Source organism: Ursus arctos, unplaced genomic scaffold (assembly GCF_023065955.2).
Source record: "Ursus arctos isolate Adak ecotype North America unplaced genomic scaffold, UrsArc2.0 scaffold_23, whole genome shotgun sequence".
Classification (NCBI taxonomy): Eukaryota; Metazoa; Chordata; class Mammalia; order Carnivora; family Ursidae; genus Ursus; species Ursus arctos.
Window position 1 is genome coordinate 41,781,607 of NW_026622908.1, and position 9,388 is coordinate 41,790,994.

Below are 9,388 nucleotides of genomic sequence, written 5' to 3' on the forward strand. Positions count from 1 at the left end.
AGGTGTAGGAGTGTCTCTCTCGTTGTCGAGTCAGAAGCCCAGAAAGTCCAGAAGGTGTGGGTCAAATCCTGGCTCCTAGCTCTGGCAGGTTGGTAAATTGGGGTGTCACCTGTCCTCCCCAGACCTTTGTTTTCCCACCAGTTAAATGGGGTTAATGCCATCTGCCTGCTTGCTGTGGGAAGGCAGACACAGCAGTGGAGCTGGAAATGAGTGGGCTTTTGCTGCCATCTAGTGAACGAATGCAGCATTGCAGGCACTGTCCTTGGACTATTTCGTAAACACACTTGAATGAACACACTTGTTCAAGGAACATTTTTATTGCTGAGTAGTATTCCATCGTATGGATATTTGAGTTATTACCACATTTGTGAAACTAGGAATAAAGCTTCTATAAACATTTGTGTACAAGTCTGTGTGGACATATGCTTTCTTTTTTCTTGGTATGTTCTATGATAGGTGTATGCACAGTTTTTTTTTTTTTTTAAGATTTTATTCATTTATTTGAGAGAGAGAGAGAAGGCTTAGGAGTGGGGGGAGGGACAGAGGGAGAGGAAGAAGCAGACTCCCTGCTCAGCAGGGAGCCCAGCACGGGCTCAATCCCAGAATTCTGAGATCATGACCCGAGCCGAAGGCAGACGCTTAACCAACTGAGCCACCCAGGCACCCCTCAATTGTACTTTTAAATTACATTTTTCTATGCGGTGCCTGGGTGGTGCAGTCGGTTAGGTGACCGGCTTGCTTTCAGCTCAGCTCATGATCTCAGGGTTGTGCGATGGAGCCCCAGGTTGGGCTCTGCACTGGGTGTGGAGCCTGCTTAAGATTCTCTCTCTCCCTCTCCGTCTGCCCGTCCCCCTGCCTTGTGCTCACGTGCACTAGCTCTCTCTGTGTCTAAATTGCATTAAAAAAACATTTTATTTATTTATTTGTCAGAGAGAGCGAGAGCACAAGCAGGGGGAGCAGCAGGCAGAGCAGGCAGAGCAGGGGGCAGCAGCCAGGGGGAAAAGCAGGCTCCCCGATGAGTAAGGAGCCTGACGCGGGCTCAGTCCCAGGACCCTGGGATCGTGACATAAGCCGAAGGCAGACGCTCCATCACTGAGCTACCCAGGCGCCCCCTAAATTGCACTTTTCTAATGACTAATGATGTTGAGCATCTTTTTATGTGCTTACTTGCCATTTATACATCTTTTTTGATTAAATGTTTATTCAGTTTTTTTGCCCATGTAGTTATTGGGATGTTGATCTTTTTATTGTTGAGTTGTAAGAGCTTTTACATATACTAGATATGAGTCCTTTGTCCATGTATGTTTTGAATATATTTCTCCCACTACGTGGTTGGCCTTTTCATTTTTTCTGTCTTCAAAGAGGAGAAGTCTTAAATTTTACGTGAACCATTTAGACACACAATACCATGCAGGAATTTCAAAATAACTCTGTTGAGAGAGAAAAGCCAGTTTTAAAAAAGTACATACAGTCTGGGGACGCCTGGGTGGCTCCGTTGGTTGGGTGTCCGACTCTTGATCTTGGCTCGGGTCTTGAGGTCGTGGGGTCGAGCCCTGCGTCGGGGTCTGCCCACTCAGGTTGGGGTCGGCTAGGGATTCTCTCCCTCTCTCTCTCTGCTCCTCCCCGCACTTGTGCTTTCTTTCTTTCTTTCTTTTTTAAAGATTTTATTTATTTGACAGAGAGAGACAGCCAGTGAGAGAGGGAACACAAGGAGGGGGAGTGGGAGAGGAAGAAGCAGGCTCCCAGCGGAGGAGCCTGATGCGGGGCTCGATCCCAGCAATCCAGGATCACGCCCTGAGTCGAAAGCAGACACTTAATGACTGAGCCACCCAGGCGCCCCCACTTGTGCTTTCCAAATAAATAAATAAATAAATAAATAAATAAATAAATACAATCTTAAAAAACAGTAGAAAGTACATGGAGTCTAGCTCCATTTATTTAAAATTCTCAGAAAATGAAAACTAACCTGAAAGAACAGCAGGTTACCGTCGCCGAGGGGCGCAAGGACGGCTTGTGGGTGATGAACGAGTTCGTTGCCTGGATTGTGGTGTTGGTTTCATCCATGTGCCCTGATGTCAAAACTCATCGAATTATATGCTTTGGAGACTGTCGCACACCAGTAAAGCTGGAAGAGAAAGGATGTGCACATACAAGGAAAAGCAACTTTTGATCACTTTGCAGTGTGCCAAACCCTGACAAGATGCTGAGGACACACGGGAAAATAACGGACTCTCTTCGGCAGCTCCCAGTCTCGAAGCGGAGCGATTTAGAGACACGATGAGCGGGCGCCTCCAGACGGGAATGTGAAAGTCCAGCTCGTCCTGATTCCTGTACCCGTTGGCCATGTGCACGGGGGGAGTTACTCACCCGCTTTATGCCTTGTTTCATTCTCCTGTCAAATGGCCGTAATAATATCTCACGCGGGATGCTGTCCCAAGACCAGGCTAGGTATATGGCCCGCCGGAGGCGGTGCTCTCGTCCCGAAGAATTCAGGGAGGGCCAGAGAGAGTAAGGGGCTTGTGGGCGGAGCCTCAGAGAATGAACAGGACTTTGTCGGATGGACAAGAGAAGAGTGACCTTCATCTGGAGAGAAGAGCGTGGGCAGCTCGAAGGTAGGAACATGCAGGGCCCTGGCACCCCAGCGTGGCTCAGGGGGAGGCTGGAAGTGGGAGAGGGAGCAGCTGGAGTGGCTGGTGGAAAGCTGGTGGTTAAGGCCCTGGTACCCCAGAGAAGTTAGGGCTTTGCCCTGGGGAGCAGGTGATGGAGAATGATCTGGCCCCGATGTCGGTGAGGGAAGACTGGACGTCTGGGGACCAGCGCGTTGAGAGAGTGAGACACTGAACCTGAGACTGAGGGAGACAGTGGCTTTGAGGAAGGCTCCTGGTTTCTGGCTTCAGGGGTGTGGGGGACAGAGGGGCAGGAAGGAGCAGTGGGGGGGTTCCGGGGCAGGTGAAGACAACGAGGCGAGTGTTGCTGGACGGTTTCATCTGAGGGAACCAGGGGACGTCCGGGTGGACGTTCTGGAGCTCAGAACAGGCCTCGGCGGGATGGGCCAGCTACCAGGGGCCGCCCCGACGGTGACATCAGAGTGGGTTGGACACTTGAGGACCACGTCCCGGAGGCCCAGGCAGACCTTTTGGCTTCTCTGTGCGGTTCAGTCAGCTTCGGGGTCTGCGTCCTCTTCCTCCTGCCTCTCGAATGCAGTTTTGTGCATTTATTGATTCATTCCCTCCTTCAGCCAATGCTGCCTGAGTGCGAGCGAGGCGCCGTCACAGGAGATACTGAGATGGACCAGCCCTCGTGGAGCCAGCACCCTGAGGGACAACCAGATGACAGACCGTTCCATGGTCACGGACCCCAGAAGGAAAGGAAGCAGGGCTCGGGGTGGAGCCCTGGGAGGTGGGCAGAGGCAGGACCCCACCTTCTCTCCCTCCGCCGGAAGCTTTGACATGTGATGTGCCCCCCTGGGAGAGTCTCAAACCCGCATGTCAGCTCCGGGCTGGACGTCTCCACGTGGGTGCTTCCTGCCTGCTGCATTTCTCCCCTTTGGCATCTCATCACAGGCCCCTCCCGCCTCCTCCCTCCCCCTCGCCTTCCCCGTAGGTCTCTTGCCCCGCTCACTGTGGGCGCGGGCACCAGGCTGCCCTCCCTGTCATCTTCCCTAGGCTCTGGCTGCTAGGGTGTCTTCCAGACGCCCGGCCTACCGAGACCCTCCTCGGCTCCCTGCTCGACCACTGTCGCGGACACTGATAGGGCTCCCATCCAGATTCCCTCTGTGCCCTCGTCACCTGCCTCCTCCCAACCTGACACCCACATCCCTGCTTGACCCGCAGCCCCTGCCTTCCCCCTAAAAGAGCCACCTTCTCCCCACACGCAGCCCCTCACTCTCCCATCTCTGGCCTTCCCTCATGCCTTTCCCTGTTTCTGGAATATTCTCTGCCCTGCTCATCTCCGCGTGTAAATCCCACTCCTCCTTCCAGGTCCAGCTCAGAGGGTCCCTCAGTGATGAAGCCTTCCCTGACTGCCCTCTGCCCTCGCTAAAGCTGCCCTCGTCTCTCCCGTCCTCCTGCGTGTTCCCCGAGCCTCCCAGAGGCCTGTGTTCTGGTTTCCCATCCAAGCCCTGCCGTAGCACTGGGTCGCCCCACCAGATGGTCACATCCTGCACTAGCCTGCTCCTTCCCTCATCACAGTAACACGCGGATTACCTGTAGTCAGTAGCTGAGACCCAGAGCCAGGCCCCCCGCACACACCCGCACGCTCCCTCTGCACACATCCGCCAGCCAGCTGGGGCCCAGGCCTGGGGCCAGAGCTGACAAGGCCCATGCCGTCGGCCCTGACTTGCTCTTAGGAATGCTGGGTGCCCAGGAGTCAGGCCAAGAGCCTCGTGGGCTGGAAGGAGGGTAGGCTTCCTGAAGGAGAAAGCATCTGAGTTAGGCCTTAGTGAAACGTTGGGGCTCACGCATGTGGGGACAGATCACCCCAAGGAAGGGCCACAGCATGAGCCCGGGAGGCTATCCGCCTGTGGGGTCACACCCTCAACTCCAGATGGGCCTCTGTCCCGAGCTGCTCCAGGCCCCCACTGAGCAGTAGATCCCTCCAGCCCCCCACCCTGCCTCCTTTCCCCAGCCTCCCCTCCCTTCACCTTCTCTTGATTCCTTTGTCTCTCTTTCTACTGCTTTGAAACGCTCGCCCTGTTTCTAATCCTCTGATATCCCTTTGCATTTGGAAGCAGGGCACTGAAAAACACAGCTCCCTGCGGGCTCTGTAGCCTCGGCCCCAGTCCAAGAACCTCAGCGCCCCCCTGCCGGCTACTGCTGAGGGCACCGCGCCACCGTGTTTTCCCACGTCCCACATGCGTGCTCACCATTTCCTTTCTGCTGGGCCCACTCTGCTCCCTTTCTCTGCTCACCGGGGCTTTCGTGACTCCCGTTGCTTCCTTCTGGGCTCAAGGCCCTTCCTCGGAAGGCCCATCTTCTGAAAATTCTTTCGGCAAGGGTCTCTGAGGGGTCAATACTCGGAGCCTATGTGAGAAACATCGATTTTGCCCTCTGTTTTCATTCCCGACTCTCCACGCCCTCCTCCCACAGCTTCTGCACTGCCCCCCGCCTCCGCCCAGGCCCAGCCACAGCTCCCCTCACCGGACCTCCGCTACCCCTCCTGACTGCGCTCTAGAAGATTCTTTGATTCCTTCTAGTCTTTTCTTTGGCTGCGGCCTGATGGACATGCTCTCTGTGCCCCTGCCTCAATGGCCCCTGTCTTCTTCCAGATTGTCAACAGCCATAATCTGACCAAGGGGCCTCGCCTCTCTGCCCACCTCCTGCCTCCATCTTCCCCACCTCAAACCAAGGGCACCTTCCACGTCTCCCCACAGGAGCCACTGGTTGGGAATGAACGTTACCTACAAAGAAGCGTCATCAGATAAGCCAAAAGCAGAGGTTGGCACGTTGTCATACACCACTTTCTGCGGCGGGTAAGTGTGCGCGTCCCCTGGGCTTCGTGAAACGCCACACAGTGAGTACTTCGTCAAGAGTCCGTTGTATTTTGGCTTTACTCTCTGAGTCAGGAGGCGTGTTCTTTTAAAAAATCTCTATTGAGGTGTAGTGTACATACAACAGAATTCATAGCTTTTAAGTGTACAGATGGATGCGTTCTGCCAAATGTACGTACCCATGTAATTACTACCACGGTCAAGATATTAAGAACTCTTTTTTTTTTTTTAAGATTTTATTTATTTATTCGACAGAGATAGAGACAGCCAGCGAGAGAGGGAACACAAGCAGGGGGAGTGGGAGAGGAAGAAGCAGGCTCATAGTGGAGGAGCCTGATGTGGGGCTCGATCCCATAACGCCGGGATCACGCCCTGAGCCGAAGGCAGATGCTTAACCGCTGTGCCACCCAGGCGCCCCTAAGAACTCTTTTTTTTTTGTAATGCCCCAAAGGACATTTCTTTTTTCTTTTCTTTTCTTTTTTTCTTTTCTTTTCTTTCTTTCTCTTTCTCTTTTTTTTTTTTAAAGATTCTATTTATTTATTTGAGAGAGAGAGAAAGCACGAGTGGGAGAGGGGGAAGCAGACTCCCCACCGAGCAGGGAGCCCAACGTGGGACTTGACCCCAGGACCCAGAGATCATGACCAGAGCCAAAGGCAGATGTTCAATCAGCTGAGCCACCCAGGCGCCCCAAGATATTAAGTGTGATAATAGCTGTGGCTTTTTCATAGACGCCCTCATCAGGATAAGGAAGTTGTATTCTATTCCTGTGTGTCGAGAGTTTTTATTATAAAAGCGTGTTGGATTTTGTCAAATGCTTTTTCTGCATTTATTGAGATAATCATGTGTTTGTTTTTTATTCTATTAATATGATGTATTACATTAATGCAATGTATTAATATTATATATCACATTAATTAGATGTTAAACCAACTTTGCATTCTTAGGATAAATCCTACTTGGTTATGGCATGTAATTCTTTTTATATGTTGCTAGATTTGGCTTGCTGATTTGGGGATTTTTGCATCCATATTCATAAGAGGTTTTACTTTCTGGTTTTCTTGTGAAAATCTATAGCTTTGTCTGATTTGGGTATACAGTAATTTTGGCCTGATATAATAGGTTGGGAAGCGTTCCCTCCTCTTCTATTTTTTGGAAGTATTTGTGAAGAACTGCTATTAATTCTTCTTTAAATGTTTGGTGGCAGTCACCATTGAAGTCATCTGGCCCAGGACTTTGTGTCTAGTTTTTTTGGTTACTAATTCAATCTCTTTCTGGGTTAAAGATGTATCCAGATGGTCTATTTCTTCTTGGGTCAGTTTTGGTAGTTTGTGTCTTTCTAGGAAGGTGTCCATTTTATCTAAGTTACCTAGTTTATTGGTATACAACTATTTCTGGTATCTCCTTATAATCCTTTTTATTTCTGTAAGGTCATTAATAATGTCCCTCTTTCACCCCTGATTCTAGTAGTGTGTCTTCTCTCTCTCTCTTTTTAGAGACAGCGTGAGCTTTCGGTTTCATGGATTTTTGTCTTTTGCTTTCCTAGTCTCTATTTCATTCATTTCTTTTTTTTAAAAGATTTTATTTATTTATTTGACAGAGATAGAGACAGCCAGCGAGAGAGGGAACACAAGCAGGGGGAGTGGGAGAGGAAGAAGCAGGCTCATAGCGGAGGAGCCTGATATGGGGCTCGATCCCATAACACCGGGATCACGCCCTGAGCCGAAGGCAGACGCTTAACCGCTGTGCCACCCAGGCGCCCCTATTTCATTCACTTCTACTCACATCTTCATCATTTCCTTCCTTCTACATGCTTTTGCTTTAAGTTTAGTTTTCTCTTCTTCTTTCCAGTGTTTTAAGGCAAAAGTTTAGGTTATTGATTTGAGCTCTTTCTTCTTTTTATATAGGCATTTACAGCAATAAATTTCCCTCTAAGCACTGCTTTGGCTGCATCCCAGAAGTGTGGTATGCTGTGTCTTCATTTTCATTCATCTCAAAATATTTTCTGATTTCCTTTTTTATTTTTTTCCTTGACTTTGAAATATGTGTTGTTTCGTGTGTTGTTTTTAATTTCCACAAATTTGTTTCCCAAATGTCTTGCTATAATTGATTTCTAATGTCATTCAACTGTGTTCAGAGAATGCACTTTGTATTATTTCTACATTTTTTGAATTTACTGAGGCTTATTTTTTGGCTCGGCATGTGGTTTATCCTGCACACCATTCCACGTGCATCTGAGAAGAATGTATATTCTTCTGTGTTGGGTTTCTTTCACTTTCAAGGACTCTGTAATTACACTGGGCCCACCTGGATAATTTAGGATAATCTCTCTTAATCTCAGCTGATTAGTAAATTTAATTCTATCTGCAACTTAAGTTCCCCCTTTTTCATGTAATATTCGCAGGTTTCGTGGATCAGGATATGGACATTTGGGGGTGGGGTGGGGTCATTATTCTGCTTACCACAATGGGCAAGAACCATGAGAGGCTTCTTTTTTGAGTATCATGTTTGCCAAAACAAAAACAACCTCCCCCCACATAACTACTTGGGGGGAAGGCTGTAGTATGGAGGCAAAGTAACTTTTGCCTTAAAGTTATTCTCATGTTTTTTGCAGACATTGAAGTGTCTTCTTTAATTCTCAATATTTGAATTTATTTTTATTTTTATTTTTATTTATTTTTTTTAAGATTTTATTTATTTATTTGACAGAGATAGAGACAGCCAGTGAGAGAGGGAACACAAGCAGGGGGAGTGGGAGAGGAAGAAGCAGGCTCATAGCGGAGGAGCCTGACGTGGGGCTGGATCCCATAACGCCGGGATCACGCCCTGAGCCGAAGGCAGACGCTTAACCGCTGTGCCACCCAGGCGCCCCTGAATTTTTTTTTAATTTTAGATTTTATTTATTTATTTGACAGAAAGAGAGAATGAGCACAAGTGGGGGAGTGGCAGACAGAGAGGGAGAAGCAGACTCACTGCTGAGCAGGGAGCCCGATGCAGGGCTTGATCCCAGGATCCCGGAATCATGACCTGAGCCAAAGGAAGGTGCTTAACCGACTGAGCCACCCAGGTGACCCAATTTAAAATATTTTAGACTTAGGGGCGCCTGGGTGGCACAGCGGTTAGGCGTCTGCCTTTGGCTCAGGGCGTGATCCCGGCGTTGTGGGATCGAGCCCCACATCAGGCTCCTCTGCTGTGAGCCTGCTTCTTCCTCTCCCACTCCCCCTGCTTGTGTTCCCTCTCTTGCTGCCTGTCTCTATCTCTGTCAAATAAATAAATAAAATCTTTAAAAAAATATTTTAGACTTAGGACAAAGCACAATTCAAATATTTTCTAAAATGAAATGCAGTTAACTGTCACATAAGACCCATCATTGTTTAACAGCAGCTTTTCTGTTTCATGACTTAAATATCATAAAATAAGTAGAAAGGACACAAATGACAGGTTCTCCACATGGCAAGCTGTCAAAAAATAAAGCATGGGGGGCGCCTGGGTGGCTCAGTCGGTTGAACGTCTGACTCTCGGTCTCAGCTCAGGTCTTGATCTCAGGGTTGTGAGTTTGAACCCTGAGTTGGGCTCCATGCTAGGCATGGGACCTACAAAAAAAAAAAAAGGAAAGAAAGAAAGAAAGAAAGAAAGAAAGAAAGAAAGAAAGCTAGCTAGCTTAGACCATTAACAGGTAACTCTTGAAACTTCCCGGTGGGTGGAACAACATATATTTTCCCCTAAAGTCTTTGGGTTCCTGGTAGCCAAGCTTAAAGTTTCTATTTCATTGAAGGGAAAGATACCACTGCAGGCAAAAGACAGGGGAAGGACTTTCCAAAGCACATACAGAATTCATATGTTTATTATGTGTATGTGTGTGTCTAAGTATATGTGTGTGCATGTGGGTATATATACAATTTT